This window comes from Oncorhynchus tshawytscha, linkage group LG10 (assembly GCF_018296145.1).
Source record: "Oncorhynchus tshawytscha isolate Ot180627B linkage group LG10, Otsh_v2.0, whole genome shotgun sequence".
NCBI classification, from domain to species: domain Eukaryota; kingdom Metazoa; phylum Chordata; class Actinopteri; order Salmoniformes; family Salmonidae; genus Oncorhynchus; species Oncorhynchus tshawytscha.
The window spans coordinates 63,176,899-63,201,649 of record NC_056438.1 but is presented as its reverse complement, the minus strand read 5'-3'; the positions used below and the strand labels follow the sequence as shown (position 1 = coordinate 63,201,649).

Genomic DNA, 24,751 nt, shown 5'->3' with positions numbered 1-24,751 from the left:
ATAACTATACATACACTAGCATAATACAATGTTTATTGACAGAGTATAAGTACCATTCATCTTCAGAAATATATTAGGAGGTAGATATTCAAGGAAACGCAGAGAAACGTGTGGCTATTTACAGCAAACAGGTATATTTTACAGTCACCAGTTGGACCCACGTGGGCCAAGTTCGACATATGTTGCTCCTCTCTGGTCTGTCAGTTCTAACCTTGGGCTGTCAGCTCCTGGGTCCTAACCCATCAGTAACACACAAACAGATCTATTTTTTCACCAATTATTCACATTCTGTACAGAGAGAGCTTGTGGGGCTGGGCTGAAGAGGCCTCAGTCTTACAGATTTATTTCATGGGGTCCCACTCCCCACTTTGACAGCCTCAGAGGCAGATGTCTTCCAGGCCGATGCACAGGGCAGGTTTCCTGGTGACCGCACGGATGTAAGCGCTGATGGGGCCCACCTCCCTCCCCAACACATTCTCCATCTTGCAACCTGGAAACTCCAGCACATGGGCAATCAAAACCTAACCATGGATCAATAGTCTTAGGATATGGTCTTACATACAAGTTAGACATGCTCAATGAGAACAAAAGTTGAAGCTAAGCTAACCATCAAATGTCAATGTTACTCGTATAATATAGTTTCTGACGACAAAACACAGTATTGTTATTATTAGATTGGTGGGGGGAAAACACCCAATGCAAAAATTCAATAGACAATATATGTATTGGATACGGTATGTGGTGCTGATCCACTTCAGTTAACCTGGGTTGCCCGGATTCTCAATAATGGATGTAAGCTAAGAATATACCAAGAATGCTTGATGGTATATGATGGTCAGAGCCATACATTTAGATATATGGCTCTGATGGTGGTATATGGTGAAACTAGTGGTTATATATTAGAAGGCAATATAGAGCCAACTTCAGCGACACTAGTATCATGTGGCTTCTCTTACACTATTGATCTGTGTGAGTGAGTGAGGCCATTGTTCTAAACAGATTGTCACGGATCCCTCCCGAACTTTCATTGCGCACACCTGGCCCCTATTCCCACTGATTGTATTTGTATATATGTGCCCTTTGTTCATCATGGTGCTGTCCATTATTGTTACAATGTACATTGGTGCGTGTGAGTACCTGTGCTGTGTGTTTTGGGCTTTTGTGCACTTGTGGATTGCGCAGATGATTACGGGTCTAGTCCGCGTGTTAATCATTGTGCGTGTGTGTATTTATTTGAGGTACTCCTCGCTCTTTTGTTTGGGTTTCAACCCTGTGTTTGTTTGGTGTTTGTCCCCGTGCCTTTACACGCCGTAATATGGGGTATAATTAAAAAAACTATTACGCATTCCTGCGCCTGTCTTCCAAATCATTGTTAACAACGTGACACAGATCTCTTATCACAGTCTAACTACGGGACATTGGACAGATGACAATGATGTCACTGTGTCAGCAAATATACTGAGTTTGTTCTGACACATGGGAGGATCCAGATGCTGTACTGGTGCACTTAACCATACTTAACTGAGAGATAAGCACTGTCTACATAAATAAAAGGAAGGTAATGTACCGTATATTACATAACAGGTGAGCGAGAGAGAACTCCCCTCATGGCCAGAGGCTGCAGAGTAACACACAGGCATGATGGTGCTCTGCTGGAGCTAGAAAACAGCAGAGAGAGAGAATAGTCACCATACTATGTGTTTGAATGTACTGGTCCATCAAACTACAGTTCTTCATGTATTACAGCACATGCATTATAAGAATGTTATAAGATATTATAAGCATGGACTTTATTTCAGAGCATTTTTTGACAGTTTCACTTTCTCATAACGATACAGTCAAAGGCTTTATTTGACAGCGACACTGTAAGAAAATACAGAAGTATGAGGATACCCTTAAAGTGATACGATGTTTTGAGCTCACACCTTGATTAAGATTAGATTTGATCATACTTCAATTTCTGCTACTATATGCATATACACTGCTATCACACATTGAAAATACAGACATTTGCCAATACACATTCACATAACTAGAACTCAAAATCACAGACTCTCGGCAGGGAATCACAAGCCACACAATCGAATGCTTGACTAGAGACAGCACAGACATAAGGTGTTATAATACAGATGATGACTTCACATTTCCCAGCCATCCCGAGTTCCCGAGACCCCTCTGGGAAAAATTCAGTTATTATATTCTATTGTATTGGTAAACCAATAATTCAAACAGTTTATTAGGCTTATCCACTATAGCTTATCAGCAAGTGCATTGAAGACTTACAGCTTTTGGGGTGCCATCTCCAAGCAGTCACTCCCACATAAGCTGCAGACTGGCCAGGAGTAGGCTGTCCTCATCCACACCAACTATCACACCCTGTAAACACCAACACAACCATCAGTACCAGCCAGAGAAACAAACCACTACAGGACACCACACTGACCAACCTGGTTCACATAGGCAAGCAACAAGGGCGGAAACTGGGACTTAGCGGTTTAATCATCTTATCAATATTACACTGTGGTTTGGCTTAAAAACGAAAGATATAACTAGCTCTGTGAGAAAATAAAAATGCAATTCTTATCTGTGAGATGATAAGGATAGCAAGCGTTTACTCCCTTAACCAAACTGACACATTCTCAGTTAATGGCCCGAGATGCGGCCAGGACCACACATGCACAACAACTTATGTAAGATACAGTGCCTTCAGAAAGTATTCACACCCCTTGACTCCCCCAAAAAAAATATTTGAGCCTCAATAAAAAATGTATTAAATGTAGATTTTGTATCACTGGCCTACACACAATACCCCATAATGTCAGTGGACTTATGTTTTTAGAAAATTGTACAAATTATTTAAAAAGTAAAAGCTGAAATGTCTTGAGTCAATAAGTGTTCAACCACTTTGTTATGGCTAGCCTAAATATGTTCAGGAGTAAAAGTGTGCTTTACAAGTCACATAATAAGTTGCATGGAGTCACTCTGTGTGCAATAATAGTGTTTAACATAACTTTTTTGAATGACTACCTCATCTCTGTAGCCCACACATACAATTATCTGCAAGGTCCCCAGTCAAGCAGTGAATTTCAAACAGATTCATCCCCAAAAACCAGGGAGGTTTTCCAATGCTTCGCAGAGAAGGGTACCTATTGGTAGAAGGGTAAAATAAAAAAAGCAGACATTGAATATCCCTTAGAGTACGGTGAAGTTATTAATTATACTTTGGATGGTGTATCAATACACCCAGTCACTATAAAGATATAGGCGTCCTTCCTAACTTAGTTACCGGAGAAGAAGGAAACAGTTCAGGGATTTCACCATGAGGCTAATGGTGTCTTTCAAACAGTTACAGAGTTAAACGGCTGTGATAGAAGAAAACTGCGGATGAATCAACAACATTGTATTTACTCCACAATACTAATTAAAATGACAGAGTGCAAAGAAGGAAGCCTGTACAGGATAAAAAATAATGTACACTGGTGTTGGTAACCAAGTTACAGTTTTGACTTAAATCTGCTTGAAAATCTATGGCAAGACTTGGCTGTCCAGCAATGATCAACAAGCAACTTGGCAGATCTTGAAGAATTATAAAAATAATAATGTGCTAATATTGTACAACGCTTTTTAAAAAAAGCTTTATTTAATTAGGCAAGTCAGTTAAGAACAAATTCTTATTTACAACGACGGCCTACCAGGGAACACTAGGCTACCTGCCGCCCGAGTATATGAGTGTAGATAAAGACATATTAAACCCTTTTCTATACTACAGAGCTGTACTGTGCTGGCCTGGTTACCATAGTTGCTGGAACCGTGCTGGAAAGGACAAGACCAGCTTACCCAGAAAGACTCAGAGCTGTCAAAGCTGCCAAAGGTGATTCTAACATGTATTGACTCGTGGGTGTAAATATTTATGTAAATGAGATATTTCTGCTTTTCATTTTCAATAAATGTGCTAACATTTCTAAATACATGTTTTCATTTTGTCATTATGGGTATTGTGTGTAGATGGGTGAAAAACAAATACATTTAATACATTTTGAATTCAGAATTCAACACAACAAAATGTGGAATAAGTCAAGAGATATGAATACTTTCTGAAGGGACCATAGATAATATCCAACTTGATTAAAAAAACTCTGAGCCTTCACACAGAGCCAAGGCAAGCTGCCAAAAGTTAGAAGGTACTTACGAGTGTAGATGAAGATATATTAAACCCTTTTCTATACTACAGAGCCAAGCAGAGCTGTACAGTGCTGGCCTGGTTACCATAGTTGCTGGAACCGTGCTGGAAAGGACAATTTGAAGAAAAAAAACTATCTGAGCCAGGACAGCATGGTTCAGGTTCGTGTAAGTAGTGTGATTCAGGCATTGGTGTTTGTTGTATTATTCTGCCAGCTGATCAAACATGAAAGACCAGTGAGAGAGTCCTGAACTAATCCAGAGGGTTCACAGTTTGATCCAACATGGAAGACAAGGGAAGGAGACCTGAACTAATCCAGAGGGTTCACAGTTTGATCCAACATGGAAGGCAAGGGAAGGAGACCTAAACTAATCCAGAGGGTTCACAGTTTGATCCAACATGGAAGACAAGGGAAGGAGACCTGAACTAATCCAGAGGGTTCACAGTTTGATCCAACATGGAAGGCAAGGGAAGGAGACCTGAACTAATCCAGAGGGTTCACAGTTTGATCCAACATGGAAGACAAGGGAAGGAGACCTGTACTAATCCAGAGGGTTCACAGTTTGATCCAACATGGAAGACAAGGGAAGGAGAGCTGAACTAATCCAGAGGGTTCACAGTTTGATCCAACATGGAAGACAAGGGAAGGAGACCTGAACTAATCCAGAGGGTTCACAGTTTCACCTTTGATCTCTGCTGTGACACAGGATGTTAACAGATGCAGCTAGTCGTGATTTACTCAACTTTCCCTACATTTGCACATAAAATAGGCTGTAGTGCAGACAGACAGTGAATGGATTTGTTTCCAGTACCTTAAGGGCTTACATTACTCTTTAGTTTGATTTGATCACTTAAAGGACAACTCCACCCAAATACGATATCTTTTGCCATTTGTTTCAATAGTACATTGTTGATATGTTGATTGCATGTCAGCAATCAAGTTTTCAAGATATGTAACTTTCAAAAATCATAAATCTGGCCCGTATTATGCATGATGGTCAGATTTCTGTGTTTTGAAAGTTACATATCTTGGAAGCTTGTCTATTATCTCTTAATTACCATTAGTAAATAGAGAAAGAGCAGCTTGTCCTGATTGATAAGTCATTCAATAAACACATACCAAAACATATTGGATTAATCCAATAAAAAGAACACAAACCAGGTCAATTTTACTCACAAATGACTTTGCATTTATACCAACAAGGTGTGAGTGTTATAAAGTTCATTCCTTGAATGATTTGTTCTTCAGTCCACAGCTAGCTATATTGGAGGGCCTTAAAAGGTTGTCAGAATCAGTGGCTCAACTGCTTGAGGGAAACTGTGAATAACAGCGGAAGAACACAATGCATTCGGCTAACCACAAGAACGCCTTTCTGTTTCTCACAAAGCAAGACATATAGATAGGCTACAGCCACAAAACACTCAAAATAACAACTGTTTGTCTTTCTGTAACAAAACAACATCTGGGCCAACCCTGAAAATAATTGATAAAGGAAGACAGCGTGACTTTCAAGCCACAAAGGTGAATGACGTGTACAGTATATATACTGACCCGAAAACATGCAAAGAGAGTTAGGTGGTGTTTCTGGGCTCAGAGGATCCAGCCTCACAGGCTACGGTAAAGCCTGGGCTGGGCTTGAGGTAGAGGCTGAGGTAAGTAGTGGGTCTGAGACAATGCTAGTGACCACGGGCCCACTGTGCTCTCAGTATCTGGGCATCACACAGATACCAAAGGCTGCACAAATGACTGCTCCACGCACAGGATCCACGCACAAACCTAAACATGGAGAGAAATAATGGCATAGCATCATAAAAAAGTAGTTTGAACCTGACATTGGAGGTGATAAATGACAACAACCTGGCACTTGTCTTTTCCTACTAGCACTGACTTTGCTGATATTTTCTTTATTGAGATAGTGTACTGACTACGACTGTGATATGTGGTTGTCTCACCTAGCTGTATTAAGCTGAATGCAACCCCCCGGGCTGCTGCTGCAGACTGACCCACATCACTACATTGAGACTGGAGGGGAGAGGGATGGGTGGAGAGTGAGAGATATAGTGGGGGATGGGAATAGGGGGTATCATTCATATATTAGCCAATATCATAATAAAGAGAACAAGAGAAAAGGGAGATGGGATCATTCATTACTGCAGATTAATAGAGAGAGAGAGAGAGACAGAGAGACACAGAGAGACACAGAGAGAGACAGGGAGGGAGAGAGAGAGAGACAAGAGATAGAGACAGAGCGAGAGTGTGTGTGAGAGAGACAGAGAGACACAGAGAGAGACAGGGAGGGAGAGAAAGAAATGGGTGTGAGAGACTGAGCTTACTTGGAAAATACAATCCTAAGTGTGCAGCACTCCCTTATGTGCTGCCTCAATAGACACACACACACACATACTGCTGACTCCAGTCCCTTAGTCAGTGTAAGACACTTATCAAGTGTCTTAGTGAATAAACACATTTCTGTCTAACTGTCAAATAAAAAGCACAAGGCTCTGCTGGTTCAGTGTGGTTGCTCTGATTCATTTATTTGATGACTGGCATGAAAAAGAGTGGTATAGACAGAAAGCATTGGACTTTGCCACTCACTTTGTTCTGGGCTATTACTGTTTCTCCCTCCCAGAGGTCAAAGTGTAAAGGTTTCACAGATCAATGGAAAAGAATGCCTGTTAGATATTTTAGTATGCACACAGATAGTGAAGGCTGCTCGCTACGTCAGTTGTTGCCTCTTGTCTTATCAACAGCCAGTTCAAATCACCAGCGTCTGTCCACCACAACAGGACGTGATCATGTTCCTGTCAACTCTTCAGTTGATTTACATCTACACGTCTCTAATAAGATACATATCACAGATGACAGTTTCTCAGTGATGTCTATACATTCTTATTGAATTCCAAGATGCATTTGAAAGTACCTGCATTTTATTTGTGGATGACAGCTAAAGCGATGGCTGCTCAGCTCACACTGAAACATATAACAGGTAGTTACTTACAACAATGCATATTTGATTTCTACAGGTTCAACAAAGAGTCAGAGTAAAGGAAAATGGTGTAATCTGGAGTTAACAACTCAATACACGTTTGGAGGAATAGTTGGGGAGGTAAAAACAAGGAGGAGAGACGAAAGCATCTCAAACTGTTGAGTTGGGTTAGACTTCAGTTCTGTGTGTGTGTGTGTGTGTGTGTGTGTGTGTCACTAGTTACCTGCAGTATGTCTCAGGGTTTGTTGTGTAGGAGGCAGGTATAGAGGGGATAAAAGCTGTCGACTTCCAAGGTCTTTGCTGTTTGAACACAAAAGAGATTGACTTCCGACACTGTTCAGAGGTGCTAAGTACTGTCGGTAGGCAAACGTTTGACAATCCTACCGGTGTGTCTGAGCTTTAATTCAGTCAGTACAGAGAGTTTGCATAGGCAGTTTCTTATGCTCACATAAATGAACCACAATACCATGGGTTCTCAATATAAATTACAGTGGTATCACAGGTGGCCAGACTGTCAGGTAAGAGTCTGTTATACCTGCGAGAGAGAAGATGAAGAAGACAGTGAGGTACAAGCTATACAGGGAGGGAGGTGCAACAACATCACAGTTCATTTCACTTCTATGGAATCACAGATCTGTTAAGGCAGGGCACTTTATAGTTTTACAGAATCAACAGAAAGCATGCTGAGACTGGTGCGATACACACCTCCCTTTATCACTATCAATCTCACACACACTGAAAAGTGGAACTTAGAACAAACACCCTATGTAAATCACACACAAAAACAAGTATGGCTTCTATTGGTTTCAATTGACAGTTTTGATGGCTGAGGGTCTGGATGTCGCAAAACCTGAAAAAAAGCGATAGCATCCCCACCCCAAAACCAAACTGAATTAAACTTGTCCTTTTTGAGTTCAGGACCACCAGTTAGTCAGTGTGTGAAAGGTGGAGTTGACGTTGCTATTCCTCCTCATGCTGTCACTCAGTCTGTTGTTAGGAACCAGTTCCCCAGGTCCTAATCACAGGGTATCTGTGTACATAACTGGCTCTGCAGCCCAGGCTGGTCCAACAGGTCAGGGTAAAGACTGAGCTCACCTCACACATTATTTTGTTACTGAGATCTGAATGTAGCGTTATTGTAGCTTTCTACATGTGGGAGTATGTGAGTGCTGAAAAGGGGGAGTCAAGGACAACACTAACATTTATCTTAAACTGACTGTACATCATTACATCAGCGTTATGTAATTGTTGATTTAATGATGGTTAAAATATGGAGGTTTTTAAGTGCCAACAAATTATTAATAACACTTATTTAAGCCTTGATAGAGAGGCTTTTTAAAAGATTGAACACCAGCTATTGTATATGACATGGATGTTTTCTTTTGCACAGAGTATAAGATGGTGGCTACATCTGTTTGGTGCAATCCCAAATTGACTCCTAACTCCTATGCACTTCTGGAGATCTGAGAGGATTTAACAGGTGTACGTAATATGGTTATCACACCACCTTGACCTCTGATAGGCTAGGTGGAAGTTTCACCGTATTGCTTTCACCTGTCCAATCCTCTCAGATCTCCACATGGGCACAGGGCTTAGGGGTCGATTTGGGATTGGGCCTTTGTTTTTGCTCCTGAAGGTGATATATCCATCATGGCTGACTGTAGACAACACCCTGCGAAATTATGGGATGCACTCTAACCCCTCCTCTAAATGTCCCCACACCAGTTCCTAAACTGTTACTAATCTGAGCTCCTGACTGTGGAAAGTAACTCATAGGATCAGTGCGTGCACCGATGATGTATCACTTTACATGTAAACATGGGACAGTGACATGGCAGGATGATCAGTGGGCGGCCATCTTGAACTCAGGATGGAAAGTTCTTATGAGAGGTACATAGGTTAAATGAGTGCAGTGGAAACTGTCCATGGCTTTCATATTGGCGACACATTTGGCAGCTATTGATCATTCACAGTTCACACCTGTTTTTGTAGCTTTAGCTTCAGGCTCGGATATCAGATATAACAGGCCTTAGTCCAGAGCTGTGTTGGCCCTGCTAGGGAGACTTGCAAATAATCACTAAAATCTTAATAAATACATGTGTACAGGAAAATACAAACCTTGAACTAACAATAGTCTGTAGCCCTAAGTTGAAGTTCAGGTGAAACGGCCTACATTAGATGGTGTGTATGTGTGTGTCTGTGTGTGTGTGTGTGTGTGTGTGTGTGAATCTGTGTCCGTAGGTGTGTGTGCGACTCTCTCTGACCTCCTGGTGTAGAGGTGAAGGAGGTCCTGGCAGGGTGTGGAGCTGGACCACACTGAACATCCCCTAGCAGTCCGGGACCAGCTCACACAGCCTGGGATCAATCCACATAGGAACAGGGAGAATGGAGGGAAATCAATTGAGGGTTGCAAGAAAAGGTTGTCGTTTGCCAGTCCATTGACTATCATTTATAATCTGTATTCATATAATAATTTATGTTGGTGATGGCGTAAGAATATAATATTAATTGAACCAACATTCTGAACCAAACCCACTGCTTTGAACCAAACCACTGCTTTGAACCAAACCCAAACCCTCTGCTTTGTGAATAGGGTTTATGTTGAATTGTGTGAGGTTGGTGGCTGGTTTGACAGGCTGGCTGCTGAGAGAGAGGACCTTTGGCCTAGTAAACAAGATGTGCTGCTCTGCTACTGCATACTGCTGCTCCCAGCAACCTAGGAGTAGAAGGACATAGCAGGAGGAGTTACTAGTACTCACAGAGAGATATCAGAGGGAGTTAGCAGGAGTAGTTACTAGGACTAACAGAGAGATATCAGGGGGAGTTAGCAGGAGGAGTTACTAGGACTAACAGAGAGATATCAGGGGGAGTTAGCAGGAGGAGTTACTAGGACTAACAGAGAGATATCAGAGGGAGTTAGCAGGAGGAGTTACTAGGACTAACAGAGGGATATCAGAGGGAGTTAGCAGGAGGAGTCCGCAGGAGGAATTAGTAGGAGTTAATATGAGGAGTTAGCAGTAAGTTTTGGCAGAAGGAGATAGGAGTCAGCCCTTCAAGTCCAGACACAGCCCCTGTACTTACCAGTCCTAAGAGGGAGGTGAAAGACAGGTTAAAGACAACAGGGAGGGGACTGCTTCTCTTCGTGCTCTATGCCCTCCGTTAGGAGAGAGGGAGGAAAAATAGGGGGAGGAGGAGGAGGAGAAGGGATAGGCTTGTAACAGACAAATGTTCAATTTTATTTTCCAGACATTAGGAATGTTTTGAGTCTGTTGGTTTCTATTCTAGTCACATGATTGGATATATAAACGGTGTTGGTAAACATTGGTCTGTCTGTGTTCATTTCAAGGGACCTGAAAATATCTCACTACATTCTTCACATCACATTACTTTCCTAGGGAACGGTATAGTGTTAAATTAAGGTGTTGTTTTAACTGGTTTGGTAATTGACAATTACCAATCTAAATCCTACTCAAGTATAGGAGACAATGGATGAGTCCAATAAACAAAGAAGAAATATCAGTCTACTACACTCTTTGGCAAAGTTTCAATTACTCAATAAGGCAAATAAGGTAATCATCATCCATGCTTATACTGTCATTATTTATAATAGTATATACTTATCAGAAAATAGTTGTGACAATTTTCTTTTAATAATATTTTTTAATAAAAAAATGTTTGTTTTTTAAAATACACTGCATATACAAACTTACACTTACGAACAACAATTACAAGACGCACACAAAAAATAACTACATCTATTCTGCCCAGATCCACATGTTCACACCCCTATCCTTAGTGCCTGCATTATTGTTTGCCACGTTGCCTAACACTGTATCAATTTGTTTTTCCTTGGTCACCCATGCTACAGTTGAAGTCGGAAGTTTACATACACCTTAGCCAAATACATTTAACCTCAGTTTTTCACAATTCCTGACATTTAATCATAGTAAAAATTCCCTGTCTTAGGTCAGTTAGGATCACCACTTTATTTTAAGAATGTGAAATATCAGAATAATAGTAGAGAGAATTATTTATTTCAGCTTTTATTTCTTTCATCATATTCCCAGTGGGTCAGAAGTTTACATACACTCAATTAGTATTTGATTAGCCTTGAAATACATCCACAGGTACACCTCCAATTGACTCAAATTATGTCAATTAGCCCATCAGAAGCTTCTAAAGCCATGATATCCTTTTCTGGAATTTTCCAAGCTGTTTAAAGGCACAGTCAACTTAGTGTATGTAAACTTCTGACCCACTGGAATTGTGAATTATAAGTGAAATAATTTGTCTGTAAACAATTGTTCGAAAAATTAATTGTGCCTTGCACAAGGTAGATGTCCTAACTGACTTGCCAAAACTATAGTTTGTTAACAAGAAATATGTGGAGTGGCTGAAAAACAAGTTTTAATGACTCCAACCTAAGTGTATGTAAACTTCCGACTTCAACTGTATATCAATATTTCAATAATAAATCATTAGATATTTATACGTTTTTAGTCCATGTTTTTTCAAGATGAGTGATGAGACGAGAATCATCCAGCCCATTAGCTATCTCACTACTCCCCCATGTACCATGCCTTGAAATGAAGCAGACAGACGGATTAAAAGTAAGTTTACATTGTAATACTTCTGACAGCTAACTTTTTAGCTCCGCCCACAACTTCTGGACTTTTGTGATTTAAAAACAAACAAACAATGAAGGCAGGGACAGAGAAGCAGTCTAATATTAAATTGTTTACAGTGACACTAAATATAGTGTTGACATGTCTCCTGTTACAGCTAGTATGTCTTTGTGCTGTGGTCAAGACATTTGTGCATCTTAGTGCATATTAGTTACCAAACACATATTTATAGCTACATTCATTTGGAAGATTGATCATTTTGGGTGGAACTAAATAAAAAGACCCCCTACTCTCTGATTTAAACTGACAATCACTTCTCATTTTTGAATGTTAACAAAATTGACCTGAAATCAGAGTCTGATCCAGAATAGCTCACTTTGTCCACAATGGCCAGTCTAAACAGTCACAGTTTTAGAGTTAACTGTGGCACAAAACTTAAGCCAAAACAAGTTTAGAATTCTGTCGACAGCAGAGCAGGTTCAAACCTGAAGACCTAAAGTGAGTATATAGAGATAGAGTTGGGGAGAGGGGTGAGAGAGAGGAGTCTCGTGGTATTACCATCTTGACATAAACAACCACCCACTCAGCCTCTAAACTAAAACTATCCCCCATTCAGCCCCTCTTTTTAGCCTTCTCCAGAACCACTTCCTCAAACAGTCACAGGCTGATTTTGGGAATTTGTGAGCAATCACAGGAATTCTCAGCAACTCTGGGGTTCTTCCAGGAATTAAGATCCATTGAGCACACATACCTCCTCACACATTGACTCACCCACACACCACTTGGCAGGCCCCACAGTAAGTAAGCGACCCACACACTAAGAACACAGCCGAGAGGCCTCATTGGCAGGAGGTGTGGAGGCGGGATTCCTTCCTCTGTGCAGTCCACCAATCATGTCACAGAGTGTGATAAACATGCATGTAACTGGATCCCTGCAGCACATTGTGTTCCCTGCTCTACTGCGAAAATACCAACCCTCCTCCTCCTCTCCTCTCCCTCTTCTCTCTCTCTCCCTCCCTCCCTCCTTCTCCTCACTCCCCTCCTCTCCCCCTTCATCCTCTTCTCCCACCCATCTTGTCCTCCTCTCTCCCTCCTCTCCTCTCTACTCCTCACTCCCTCTCTGCAAACAGTTAATCTTCTTGTTTATTCAATTCCGAATTTACTGGAACTAAACATCTTCTTCTTCGAGCATAAATATAATCCTGGATTCCTCTGTCCCGTGTGTATGTGAAAGGAACAGTCTATAAATCCAACAACAACAGGACCAGAGAAAATTAGCTGAACAGAAGAGTGAGTCATATATATTGGGGACATAGTACAAGGTCTTCAGGTCACCCATCCTACTTCCTTTAGCCAGACCAGAGACAGGCAACTTCGATGGGGGTGGGGGCAACAAAAAAATCTGAACTCATCATGAGGGGCCACAGTGGCTCGCGGGTTTGCAAACCCACATCCATACCCACACATGCAGTCAGGGCCGCCCCTAGCCTTTTGGAGGGTCCTAAGTGAAATTTTGTTGGGCCCACCTTGTGAGAAAAACACTTAGCGGCCCCCCTCTTGCCAGCGGAGAGATTTTTTTTTTTTTTACGTTAATTTCCTGCAATTCTACACAGTTTGCCATAGAATGGAAAGAAACATTTGCAGTTTTTATATAATATCTTAGTGAAAGTGACTAACAAAATCAATGGGGTCCCCCCGGTCAGTAATCCGACCATGTTTACTACAATTTTAGATAGCTTGCCACTAGACTAACTTACTAGTATAAAAAATGTTAGCAGACAAAAAATGCTTATGTACAACCGAACGTCGAAATTGAAGCTTGTGTATTCTACTATTCTAACTCTCAACAGTAAGTTGAGACCACGACTGAGTTCCAAAAAAATAACAAATATATATATTTTTTTTGAGGGGGGGGCTTTATTCGTGGGCCTACAAAAGGGGGGCTGCGACGGCCGCCAGTTGCCCATCCCTGAGCTAGATGACTTAAGGGGGCCATTGGGCCAGACTAGGCCTACATTGGGTTATAGACTAGGCCTACATTACACTAACATACAGTACCAGTCAAAAGTTTGGACACACTTACTCATTAACTGGCTTTTCTTTATTTTTTATATTTTCTACATTGTAGAAAGCTCCGCTCCCAATCCATCAATAATACTTGCTCCGCTCCCAATCCATCAATAATACTCCGCTCCCAATCCATCAATAATACTTGCTCCGCTCCCAATCCATCAATAATACTCCGCTCCCAATCCATCAATAATACTCCGCTCCCAATCCATCTATAGTATTCCGCTCCCAATCCATCAATAATACTCCGCTCCCAATCCATCAATAATACTCCGCTCCCAATCCATCAATAATACTCCGCTCCCAATCCATCAATAATACTCCGCTCCCAATCCATCAATAATACTCCGCTCCCAATCCATCAATAATACTCCGCTCCCAATCCATCAATAATGCTCCGCTCCCAATCCATCAATAATACTCCGCTCCCAATCCATCAATAATGCTCCGCTCCCAATCCATCAATAATACTCCGCTCCCAATCCATCAATAATACTCCGCTCCCAATCCATCAATAATACTCCGCTCCCAATCCATCAATAATACTCCGCTCCCAATCCATCAATAATACTCCGCTCCCAATCCATCAATAATACTCCGCTCCCAATCCATCAATAATACTCCGCTCCCAATCCATCAATAATACTCCGCTCCCAATCCATCAATAATACTCCGCTCCCAATCCATCAATAATACTCCGCTCCCAATCCATCAATAATACTCCGCTCCCAATCCATCAATAATACTCCACTCCCAATCCATCTATAGTATTCCGCTCCCAATCCGTCAATAATACTCCACTCCCAATCCATCAATAATACTCCACTCCCAATCCATCAATAATACTCCACTCCCAATCCATCAATAATAATTTCTTAAAACAAACACTAAATAGAAAAACAGAACCAAGATTCCTTCAAATATTGCATTACTACACCCAAAAAACATGACAACATTATCACTTCAGTTGACTAAATGGAAACAATATTTTAAAATTGGGCAAATTCCTATTACTCAACACTGGACACTGAATAACAGGCTCAAGCAGAGAGGCAGGCAGGCAGGCAGGGGCATAATCACCCGAGCCACTGCCTGTTCACCCCGCTGCCATCCAGAAGGCGAGGTCAGTACAGGTGCATCAAAGCTGGGACCGAGAGACTGAAAAACAGCTTCTATCTCAAGGCCATCAGACTGTTAAACAGCCACCACTAACATTGAGTGGCTACTGCCAACACACTGTCAATGACACTGACTCTACTCCAGCCACTTTAATCATGGGAATCGATGGGAAATGATGTAAATATATCACTAGCCACTTTAAACAATGCTACCTTATATAATGTTACTTACCCTACATTGTTCATCTCATATGCATACGTTGATACTGTACTCTATATCATTGACTGCATCCTTATGTAATACATGTATCACTAGCCACTTTAACTATGCCACTTGGTTTACATACTTATCTCATATGTATATACTGTACTCGATATCATCTACTGTATCTTGCCTATGCTGCTCTGTACCATCACTCATTCATATATCCTTATGTACATATTCTTTATCCCCTTACACTGTGTATGACAGTAGTTTTTTTTGGAATTGTTAGTTAGATTACTTGCTCGTTATTACTGCATTGTCGGAACTAGAAGCACAAGCATTTCGCTACACTCGCATTAACATCTGCTAACCATGTGTATGTGACAAATAAAATTTGATTTGATTTGATTTGATAATCTGAAATCCCAGACCTCAATGCCATATCCTTGAGCCCCCCACCTGAGCCAGCTCAATCTGGTTGTGGACTATTGAGGCTGAAGCCTGTGCATTGTGTTCCAATGTGTGCGTGCATGTGCCTGTGTGTGTGTTTCCTATGTTTATCAGCGGTAGCAGCATGGCAGGAGCAGAGGTGTCAAATTACTACTGCCGGTCAGGTGACAGCTTAGTCAGCTGACCGGGACTCTCCCCTTCCTTATACCCTAACATACCACTCCAGTCCTCACGTGTGCCTCACTGTGTTCCCAACGCACAGACACACAGACACCCCGCCCCAAAAACCACAGCCGTACTTTTCAGCAGCAGGATAGAACAAAAACAACAGGCCAGGGAAGGGAACAAAAGGTCATATACTACATGCATGCGTAAGGCAGACAGGCCAGGATTGGGCTGTACTGTGCTAGTGTGTTCATTAACCAACACGACAAGACTTTAAAGTCACCGGGAGTACTAAAAGTAATAAAGCATCGTAGCGATTCAACAATATGACTCCTAAACAAACATAATACTGCAAATGGCCATGCTCTCACATCCCAGCACTATTCCTTCCAGTGCAATTTGTATATATATATATATATAACGACCATCCCTTCCATTTTGAGCTCCAGTCCAGGGTCCATATTCAGGCAACTGTCAAGCCTGCCTAAAATAAAAAAAATAAAAAAGCTATCCCCTAAAGCAAATAGCCATTGCTCTCTGAACAACAGAATTAAATGGTCATATGGGGGTGTAATGAGATAGCCGATGTGTTAGGCGATTCGCTTCTCATCACTCATCTTGAAAAAAAGCGTAATAAAATGTGGAAATCAAATAATTCATTAACACAATGGAAAAATCAAATTATTTATTATTTAAATATGGAAAGTGCTTGGACAACGAAGAGAAACAAAATGGTGCGGTTTCAGACCATGTGGCAAACAATAATGCAGGCACTAGGGATGTGGGTGTGAGCCTGCGGGTCTGGGCAGATGAGAAGTAGTCATGTGTGTGCGTCTGTAAGTTGCTGTTTGTTTGTATTTGGTGTGAAAAAATATATATAAAACATTAACAATAAAACTTTATAAAAATCAATAAATGGAAATTGGTTTCATGTAGGCTGCCATTTAATCAAAGGTTAGAGTGGGCAATACTGGGCATCCCCTCCCTCATCTCTGGGATGCTGCAGCCCAGCCAGGCCCCAACGGGACCCTCCCTAGAGCTCCACAACACAGCATGCTGTCTTTAGTTCCAGAGAATTGGCCTGGTGGAGCACGACTCACAGCACAGCAGGGCTGGATTAAATTAGAAATGTTTGTGTCCTTTGTCAAGCAATGCCATATGGCTGGAGAGTGGAGACAGAGAGAGCCCTCTGTGGAGGGGGTCTGTTCAGTTAACAAAAGATAGAAACTTAACTGGGGCACATGTTGCCACCAAGGAGAGCCAAGGCAAATGTCAGAGAAGAGGCAGAGAAACTTGCTGCAGAAAATAATCATTGAGGGTATGGTTGCACATTTTGAGGAATATTCAGAGGTTGGAAACTTTCCGTAGGAATTAACGGGAATATATGGGAATTAACGGGAATATATGCAAATTAATATTCATACCATTTAAATGTAGATGTTTTTTTCCATTGGATGTATTTACCATATCATATGGAGACAGAAACATAAACCTTTTACCTTATCATAAATGATTAAATCCTTCCAATATAAATGTAAAAAACTATTTAGTTACAAATTTAAATTTAATTAAATGAGTTGACTCTTCACATGGGAGGATTTCACTGAACAACAAAAGAAAGGGAATACTAAATGATCCCCAATGATCCATAGCATTAAACATACAGTACATCTGTAAAATGATAGTCTATAAACTAAAGCTTTGGTTGTCTTACTCTCAGGCTTCCATGTCTTCTCCCTGGACCTCCTCAATGTCCACCTCTTGAATATCAGACTCTGAGGCCTCATCTTCTCTGCCACTTTCCAACCTTATTGAGGATGGCTCGTTGTCAGGCTAAAAAAAGCCCAAAATTTGCCCGGATGGCCACCAATTTTTCAACCCTTGTATTGGTCGTCCTGTTGCGTGCTTTGGTCTGTGTGTTCCCAAACAAGGCCCAGTTGCGCTCTGAAACAGCTGATGTTTGTGGGATTTGGAAGATGATGGAAGCAACAGGGGAAAAACAGGGGAAAGCCTCAGATCCACAAAGTCCCTTCCACCAGGTGGCTGATGAGATATGTTGGCACGACTACCATATTGCATCTCCATCCCAAAGCCCTTGCTTGGAAGTGTACTTCGCCAGACTGCCAAGAACCTTGCCCTCATCCAGGCCAAGGTGGCAAGACATGGTAATGATGACACCATAGGCCTTGTTGAACCAGACAGGGTGCTCTTGCCAGCATACTTGGGGTCCAACATGTACGCTGCGGCGTGTGTGGGCTTCAGACAGAAGTCTTCACGCTTTTTGATGTACTTCAGAACTGCAGTTTCCTCTGCTTGGAGCAACAGTGAAGATGGCAGGGCAGTACGGATTTCTTCTCTTACATCTGCAAGCAGAGTCTGAACATCAGACAGGATGGCATTGTCTCCCTCAATCCGTGCAAGGGCTACTGCTATACTGCCCTACCAAGCAAAAAGGCAAAAAATGTGTTAATGTTTAGTAGGGCAGTATAGGTTTCAGGTGTTTCAGGCTGCTTAACACGCTCTCCCAAAATACATCATCCTGGAGGATCCTCTTGATGGGGCTGTCAATATCAGCAGACTGTGATATTGACATTTCTTAGAGAGACTCCTTCCCCTCCAGGAGACTGTCAAACATGATGACAACAACACCCCAACAGTTGTTGCTGGGCAGCTTCAATGTGGTGCTCTTATTCTTCTCACTTTGCTTGGTGAGGTAGATTGCTGCTGTAACTTGATGACACTTCACATACCTAACCATTTCCTTGGCTCTCTTGTAGAGTTTAGAGTGTATCCATTGTTATCAGTGCCATGATGTCCTCGAGGAGCAGATTCAACGCATGAGCAGCACAGCCAATGGGAGTGATGTGAGAGTAGGACTCCTCCACTTTAGACCAAGCAGCCTTCATGTTCGCAGCATTGTCTGTCACCAGTGCAAATATCTTCTGTGGTCCAAGGTCATTGATAACTGCCTTCAGCTCATCTGCAATGTAGAGACTGGTGTGTATGTTGTCCCTTGTGTCCGTGCTATTGTAGAATACTAGTTGAGGGGTGGAGATGATGTACTTAATTATTCCTTGCCCATGAACATTCGACCACCCATCAGAGATGATTGCAATACAGTCTGCTTTCTCTATTTTGCTTGAATTCTGATGAACTCTGCATCCAGGAAATTAGTAGATAAACCATGTCTGGTTGGAGGGGTGTATACAGGGCAAAGAACATTCAGATATTTCTTCCAATACACATTGCATGTGAGCATCAAAGGTGAACCAGTTGCATACACAGCTCGAGCAAGACATTCATCAGCATTTCTCTGAATACGTTCCTCCATTGAGTCAAAAAAATGTCTGATTCCAGTAGAACCATGAGCTGTTGCTATCGATAAGGTGTCTGATTCATCATTTTCACCTCGAATAGAAGTAGAGGGACATTTGTCAGAGGTTGCTTGTTGTGAGCGCTGAGGGAACTTTATGCACTTGGCCAGATGATTCTGCATCTTTGTTGCATTCTTCACATATTATTTGGCACAGTATTTGCAAATGTACACAGCTTTTCCTTCTACATTAGCTGCAGTGAAATGTCTCTACACATCAGATAGTGCCCGTGGTATTTTCCTGTAAAGATTTTTTTAAATGAGTAAAAATACAATTCCATGTAAAGATAAATAGTTAAGCAGTTAGATTAAACAAATCCTTTGTAAGATAAATGTTTTAAAATTAAACGTGTCACGTCTACTCCCTCTTCAGCCTCTAGGTCACCAGGTTGCTCGTTATGGCGCACACCTGTCACCATCGTTACGCGCATCTGTGCATAATGACACTCACCTGGACTCCATCACCTCCTTGATTACCTGCCCTTTATATGTCACTCCCTTTGGTTCCTTCCCCAGGCGTCACTGTTTCTGTTTCATGTCTTTGCGTTGTTTGTGTTTCTTCCTTTGTATTATGTTTCATTTATTGATTAAATTATTCACTCCCTGAACTTGTTTCCCGACTTCCAGCGCACACTTTACAAAATGTATGGAAACAATTAACACTCCTCAGTTAGCAGGCTCAAGCAAGCTAAAACCCACATGATAGCAAAAACAAACTGGCAGAAATTGTTAACAAGTTAGAAATTATTTAAACACACTTTGCTGTAAGCTACTATTTACTAGTTAACAAAAAAAATCATGTATGTCATATAAAATATATTCACCCCACCCAGTTTTGTAATCAAAACTTACCAGAAAGCATATTGTCCTTGGCTCAGACAGTGTAGTAGTGTGGGCTCAATAGCATCTCATTAGTGTGCAAGATATTGAGAAGCAGCTGTACATGTGATGGAAGAATGCACAGTGCATGCAGAGGGTTACAATTCCATTGAATTGGGGATAGTTTAACCAAAATATGCCACAAGACCTAGAATTACCTGATGTGTATCCCACAACAAAGGTTAACTGTTGTCAGCAAAATTTTGATGAATTTAAGCAAAATTCCCGGGATTAACTTCCCTTGGAAAATTTCTAGAAGGTTTCCGACCCTTTGCCACCCTAATTGAGGGAATACATTTTCCATGTGGTCGAAAACCAAAATGATATTATACAGTTAAATTCAATCAAATTCAGAGGAGGAAGTACATGGCCTACATGAGTAACACACAGTTTGAGCTTCAGTAACAAGAGCACCAGATCTCAAAAAAGAAGAAAAGAGCGGATGGGAGATCATTGGTTCAAATCTGTCGAAAGACCATTAAAAAAAAGAGCTGGAGGGGTTTTGTACAACACGATAAGATGTGACGTCTATACTCTACCTGCTTTTGCCTTTATGGAGCGGGATCTGCCAGGGGTAACGTAAACCCTCTGGACTACCATCTGCACCAACCTAGCCTGGCCCCTCCCAGGAAGGAGTCACACCCCACGCTTTGTAAAGTGCAGGGCAGACCATCAAAATGATATGATAAATCAAACCTAGGTTCGCAGCAATAGAATAGAAAATAATAGAACTAAATAGAACTTTATTGTCCATCCAAGGTCAGATATGTGCCAGTAAATGTAATGGCATTCCTCCTCTTCATCTGAAGAGGAGTAGCAAGGATCGGACCAATACGCAGCGTGAGAAGTGTCCACAAACTGAACACGACAGAATACAAAATAACAAAGTGGATAGAAACGAAACAGTCCCGTGTGGCACTGACACAGGAAGCAAACACCCACAAACCAAAAGTGAAACCCAGGCTACCTAAGTATGATTCTCAATCAGGGACAACAATTGACAGCTGCCTCTAATTGAGAACCATACTAGGCCGAACTCAAAACCCCAACATAGAAAAACACACATAGACTGCCCACCCCAACTCACGCCCTGACCATACTAAATAAAGACAAAACAAAGGAAATAAAGGTCAGAACGTGACAGTAATGAAACCCAAGCTACCTGGTTGACAGTGCTGTCTCCCTCTGGTGAGTTCTTGTTGATCTCCAGCTTGCCAAACGATCTGGTCAGACAGTATGGGATGCATCTCTCTCTACTGGAACCAGTGCCCTGGTGAGGGACATGCTGGCTTGTTTGGTGTCAGAGTAGACCTTCTGGCTGAAGTGTGTTTTGAGAATAATGGTATTGGGTTCACCCTCGATCATGAGACTTTGACTGCAAAGAGTGGAGGGGGGGATCTGTTTGAAATACAGTTCATAATTCCAAACTGACATAAAACTACAGAAGGAATTTAAGGTAGATTATCTGTAACATAAGCAATATTGAGGTTTTAAGGGGTGTGGAAAGGGTTGAGTAAACATATAGAGGGGACTAGGGGAGTTCTGTTCTTGCATAAGACTGCAGGCAGAGGCAGGAAGTCTGAAGAAGATGTATGATATCAAATGTAGATAGATTGATAAGAAGGCAGCCACCTCCACCTCCATTGGTCTCCTCACTCTCTAAACACCCTCCCCCAGGCACGTAGCAGGTTCAGGTGGGTTAAACGCCCTCATGCTCCATGGAAAAATACAACTGAACTGATAAGTTCGGAATCTTTCACTGTATATAAACGTGCCTTTTTATTTTCCAGAACAGTGAATTCAAACACGGGCTGCTCAGAATAGTGTGAGAAGCAAAAGCCCGACCAAACGTATTTCACAGTACGATCCAAAACTCTCATTCAGAGAAAGTCGAGCCCTGGTTCTTTGCTTCTTTGCTGTTCTTTTGATGACATGCTCAATTTAAATTCTGAGTGATAAACTACAGTGCATTCAGAAAGTACCCTGACCCCTTGACTTTTTCCACTTTTTGTTACGTTAGAGCCTTATCCTAAAATTGATTTAAAAAATGTTTTCCCCTTATAAATCTACACACAATACCCTATTTTTTTAAATGTCTTATTTATTTTACCTTTATTTAACCAGGTAGGCTAGTTGAGAACAAGTTCTCATTTACAACTGCGACCTGGGCATGATAAAGCAAAGCAGTGTGACAAAAACAACAACACAAAGTTACACATGGGATGAATGTAGTAAGATTAGGGAGGGAAGGCAATAAATAGGTCATAATGGCGAAATAATTACAATTTACCATTAACACTGGAGTGATAGATGTGCAGATGATGATGTGCAAGTAGAGATAGTGGGTGCAAAAGAGCAAAATAATTCAAATAACAATATGGGGATGAGGTAGTTGGGTGTGCTATTTACAGATGGGCTGTGTACAGGTACAGTGATCGGTAAACTGCTCTGACAGCTGATGCTTAAAGTTAGTGAGGGTGATATAAGTCTCCAGCTTCAGTGATTTTTGCAATTCGTTCTAGTCATTGGCAGCAGAGAACTGGAAGGAAAGGCGGACAAAGGGGGTGTTGCCTTGAACAGGGTTAACAGGGTTGAACAGGCTAGTAATTGGGGTTGCAACAATTTCAGCCGTTAATTTTAGAAAGAGTGGGTCCAGATTGTCTAGCCCAGCTGATTTGTAGGGATCCAGATTTTGCAGCTCTTTCAGAAAATCAGCTATCTGGATTTAGGTGAAGGAGAAGCGGGGGGTGCTTGGGCAAGTTTCTGCGGGGGGTGAAGAGTTGATGGCTGGGGTAGGGGTAGCCAGGTAGAAATCATGGCCAGCTGTAGAAAAATGCTTATTGAAATTCTCGATTATCGTAGATTTATCGGTGGTGACAGTGCTTCCTAGCCTCAGTGCAGTAGGCAGCTGGGAGGAGGTGCTCTTATTCTCCATGGACTTTATAGTGTCCCAAAACCTTTTGGATTTAGTTCTACAGGATGCAAATTTCTGTTTGAAAAAGCTAGCCTTAGCTTTCTTAACTGACTGTGTATATTGGTTCCTGACTTCCCTGAAAAGTTGCATATCACGGGGGCTATTCGATGCTAATGCAGTACGCCACAGGATGTTTTTGTGCTGGTCAAGGGCAGTCAAGTCTAGGGTGAAACAGGGGCTATATCTGTTCTTAGTTCTACATTTTTTGAATGGGGCATGCTTATTTAAGATGGTGAGGAAAGCACTTTTAAAGAGCAACCAGGCATCCTCTACGGACGGGATGAGGTCAATATCCTTCCAGGATAGCCGGGCCATGTCGATTAGAAAGGCCTGCTCGCTGAAGTGCTTTAGGGAGCGTTTGACAGTGATGAGCGGTGGTTGTTTGACCGCGGACCCATTACGGACGCAAGCAATGAGGCAGTGATCGCTGAGATCCTGGTTGAAGACAGCAGAGGCGTATTTAGAGGGGAAGCTGTTCATGATGATATCTATGAGGGTACCCATGTTTACGGATTTAGGGTTGTACCTGGTAGGTTCCTTGATAATTTGTGTGAGTTTGAGGGCATCTAGCTTAGATTGTAGGACGGCTGCGGTGTTAGGCAAATCCCAGTTTAGGTCACCTAACAGTACAAACTCTGAAGATAGATGGGGAGCAATCAATTCACATATGGTGTCCAGGACACAGCTGGGGGCTGAGGGGTGTCTATAACAAGCGGCAATGGTGAGAGACATTTCTGGAAAGGTGGATTTTTAAAAGTAGAAGCTCGAACTGTTTGGGCACAGACCTGGATACTATGACAGAACTCTGCAGGCTATCTCTGCAGTAGATTGCATCTCTGCCCCCTTTGGCAGTTCTATCTTGTCGGAAAATGTTGTAGTTGGGGATGGAAATGTCTGAATATTTGGTGGCCTTCCTAAGCCAGGATTCAGACACGGTTAGGACATCAGGGTTGGCGGAGTATGCTAACGCAGTGAATAAAACAAACTTAGGGAGGAGGCTTCTGATAACATGCATGAAACCAAGGCATTTACGGTTACAGAATTCAACAAATGAGAGTGCCTGGGTAGTGCTGGGGCTAAAGGGCCTGGGTTAACCTCTACATCACCAGAGGAGGAGGAGGAGTAGGATAAGGGTATGGCTAAAGGCTATAAGAACTGGTCGTCTAGTGCGTTGGGAACAGAGAATAAAATAAGCAGATATCTGGGCGTGGTAGTATAGATTCAGGGCATAATGTACAGACAAGGGTATAGTAGGATGTGAGTACAGTGGCGGCCTAGGCATTGAGTGACGATGAGTGAAATGTTGTCTCTGGAGTCACCAGTTAAGCCAGGTGTGGACTCTGCATGTACGTGTGGGGGTGGGACAAAATAACTATCTAAGGCATGTTGAGCGGGGCTGGGGGCTCTACAGTGAAATAAAACAATAATAACTAACCGAAACAGTAGTAGACAAGGCATATTGACATTAGGAAGAAACATGTGTAGCCGAGTGGTCATAGGGTCCAATGAGCAGCAATAGGTGAGTCAGGGAGCCATTCGGTAGACGCTACTACGCTAGGCGAGCGGGAGACACGGCGATTCAGAAAGCTAGTGGGCCGGGGCTAGCAGATGGACCTTCGGCGACATCGCAACAGAAAAGCCTGTTGAAACCACCTCGAACGATTTCACCGGCAGACCAGTCGTGATTGATCGGCGGCAATAAAGGGTCCAAGCCAATTGGCAAAA

At 42.0% G+C, this 24,751-nt stretch overlaps 1 long non-coding RNA gene across 7 annotated transcripts; it reads right to left on the bottom strand.

Annotated features, from left to right (window-relative positions):
- Positions 1-11: 11 nt before the first annotated feature.
- LOC112260609 lies at positions 12-21,550 on the bottom strand. 7 transcript variants are annotated; one of them, XR_006084343.1, is made up of 9 exons: positions 10,249-11,103; positions 9,432-9,883; positions 7,391-7,467; positions 7,102-7,151; positions 6,134-6,203; positions 5,733-5,957; positions 2,284-2,376; positions 1,568-1,658; positions 12-490 (listed from the first exon to the last, which is right to left on the bottom strand). It is a non-coding gene; the product is annotated as an uncharacterized LOC112260609 (long non-coding RNA). The 7 variants fall into 7 exon arrangements; XR_006084344.1 differs by having other exon boundaries at positions 9,432-9,522; positions 9,686-11,102; XR_002955036.2 differs by lacking the exons at positions 9,432-9,883; positions 10,249-11,103 and adding an exon at positions 21,215-21,550.
- Between the last annotated feature and the right edge of the window lie 3,201 nt (positions 21,551-24,751).